Below are 2,904 nucleotides of genomic sequence, written 5' to 3'. Positions count from 1 at the left end.
GTAAATTGGGCTATAAAACAAAAGCAGCCAAAAGATGTTAAAATGCAGTGTGCAGGCTGAAGGCAGAGTTGAGTGATGATTCTCTGACTCACATTACACAGTCACTTGATCCGCTTAACTTTAAATAGTGTTATTTATGTCTTCGGCATCTGATTACACAACTCATTAGGCTAGACAGCAACTAGGTGCTTGTGTCAGGCATGCCGACTGAGGACAAACAAAGATTGGAGATTTTTGTCTTTGTGCAAACTCAGAATTAAGAGAGCTAAAAAGTGAAATCCCCCTAAAAGGGTTGAATAATCCTTTTCTGAGTGAGTCTTTCTCCAAACATGCAGATAAAATCCTCTCAACGGTTGTAGCCAGGATTTGTAGAAATTCAGTGTGTCCTGCACACCTGAGTGAGTGCAAAAAAGGAAGAAAGGCTGGTCACACAAGAGAAAATGTATTTAGTGTCATTTGTGCTCAACCACTTCGGCTTCTGAAAGCTTCTGAAGATTCACTCTGAAGGTTCAGTCTGGTTGAGTCTAAAACTGTTTAAGAGAGGAGCCATTATCCATTATTTTCTTGCTTTTAGAGCAACGGTACTTATTTGGGATCGTTTCATCGTCTGAATTTGGATCTCTCATTGTCGTGTTCGGAATAAATAGCTTGAAAAGTGAAAAAAGGCCAGCATCACCTTGTCCTACTTCATCTTAACTTATTTGTCAAGCTGTCCATCATCCCTTCAACAGGGGGTTACTTGTTAATGATTAATGCGGCACCTCTTAATGTGATGGATGAATCCCCTGCTGCATGATGGGACAGGGGGGGTGAGTCACCCACCCCTCTTCTACCACTCACCACCAGTCTCCATATAAGGGAGACACACGCCTTGTGTTCATCGATGGAAGGAACAAAGACACATTCAATTTAAGCCCCATCAATAATGTACACATGGGGAAGCCTTCTGCTGAAGCAGCCGTAAAAGCCTGGGCACTGTTGTGGTGGAGCGATGGTTTTCAGTATCTACAGATCTGTACACTGAGTCATGTACGGCATCATTGTTTTATTTAGTGTTGCATTGCCGAGTCATTGTGATGTTTGAGACTCCTCTTGAGTTGCTTCTCTGTCTCTGGAGGATGCGGCCCATGCAGGTGCAGCATGGGGAATATGTCACCGGGAAGATAAGAAGAATGCCATCGTTTTTTTGATTTATCACCCATGTCATATAGTTGCACGCGCCGTCTATAAAAAGGAAATATGGTTGCCTCAAGTAGACGCCACACTGAGGAAGGACTGTGAATAAAATGTGACATTTTGAAGGTTCGTCTTATTTATATATTTATATTAAACACTTAAAAGACACAGCGTGATAAGAGACAGGAGGAGGCGGTAAAAGAAGCAAAGAAATGCAGCAATCACTAGGATATCTAATAAAGTAAATCCACAAGAAGGTTATAAAAAAAAAGTCTTAGACATGACAAAAGAAGATATAATCTGTGATTTGGATTTTACAGAGTAAAGGATTGTAAAGGCCTTTATACCAGCAGGGCCAGAGAAGCCTCATGTGGGGATCTCAAGCCGTACACAATATCTAATGGGTAGTGTGATGGTCAGGGTCATAACTTGGGGATTTGCTCAAATGTGCTTTTAGAGTAATCAATATCTATCCTAAAATGGAAAGAGAGACGGCAACAATGGTGCACTTGTTGGGCATGATCCATATCGGTTTTTGAAAGTTGCTGTGATATAAATGGGATGTAATAGAGGGAGTGTTTTGGAAGTTTTTTAGCAGAATCATAGCAGAGTATAAATCTTTGAACGTGCACAGAGAGCTGCAGAGATTTCAACGAGGCTGTACTTACACTCAGCAGTGCTTTGAGGTAAAGAACACCCACATGCCCACCCAATAATGCTAACATGCTGAGGTTCAGCCAACATAGGGATTTCTTTGTTCACCATTGTAGTGTAGATACAAAAGAGAATAACAACAATTTTTGAGATACATTTATTTAACTCCTTTTTGCTTCCCTATATGGAGGGGGCTGGGTTTATGACCCTTCTGCAGTCAGCCACCAGGGGGCGACCAGTTGATTTTGTGTCATATTTCAGGAGCTGTCATGTCCTCCATCTTTCTCTACAGTCTATAGTCTGGAACAAAGTAGGGAAGCAATTGACTGATGGCAGGAGACGGCATAATGTGACGTGGGTCCAAGCTGTCTGGCATTTAGGACAATCGTACTCTTGTTTCCTACAACTTGTTTATATTAAATTTAATTACATTCAATTTTGAAGGTCATGAAGACAGTGAGGGGAGGATTCGTCTGTGTTTTCCTTCCCATGCAGTTGTATCCTCTCCATTACAGTTGAAGGTAAGATTACCTCTTTGAATCAAGTGGCCCCGGGGAAACATATTGCAGGAGAGGGGCACCACGCAGAGCCCATTTCTTTAACCGGAGAGGATCTACAATTTTCATTAACCAACGGAGAAAGTGTAACTGCTATAAAGCTGCAGTTCAGCGTTTGAGGGAGAATAATATCAGGGAGGATTCACATGATCAGTGGAGTCAGAAGCCACAGTAAGGTTTAGAATGATGGAAAAAGTGTTTTTCTTGGAAAAGACAGCCATTGAGTGCTTTCACTTTTAAAAGCCAGAACCTAAAAATTATTTCTATTCCTGAATGCAATCAGCTGATTAGTAATTCACTTTTCAAGGACTGTAGGTGAAGCTCCCCCATGGCTGAATGCTGCCTGGTGGTCATACTGACCTGGATTCAAAACCAGAGAATAATCATCCTGTTGGACGTAAGCAGCCGGACTTGTTCCCTCGTCATAATTTCCCCACTGCTAACAAAACAAAAAACATGAAATAAATTAAGAAAAATCCTTGGATGTTGTTGTTGTGGCAAGTTGGAACCCAAACAA

Source organism: Limanda limanda, chromosome 6 (genome assembly GCF_963576545.1).
Source record: "Limanda limanda chromosome 6, fLimLim1.1, whole genome shotgun sequence".
Classification (NCBI taxonomy): domain Eukaryota; kingdom Metazoa; phylum Chordata; class Actinopteri; order Pleuronectiformes; family Pleuronectidae; genus Limanda; species Limanda limanda.
This window is presented reverse-complemented; position numbering follows the sequence as displayed.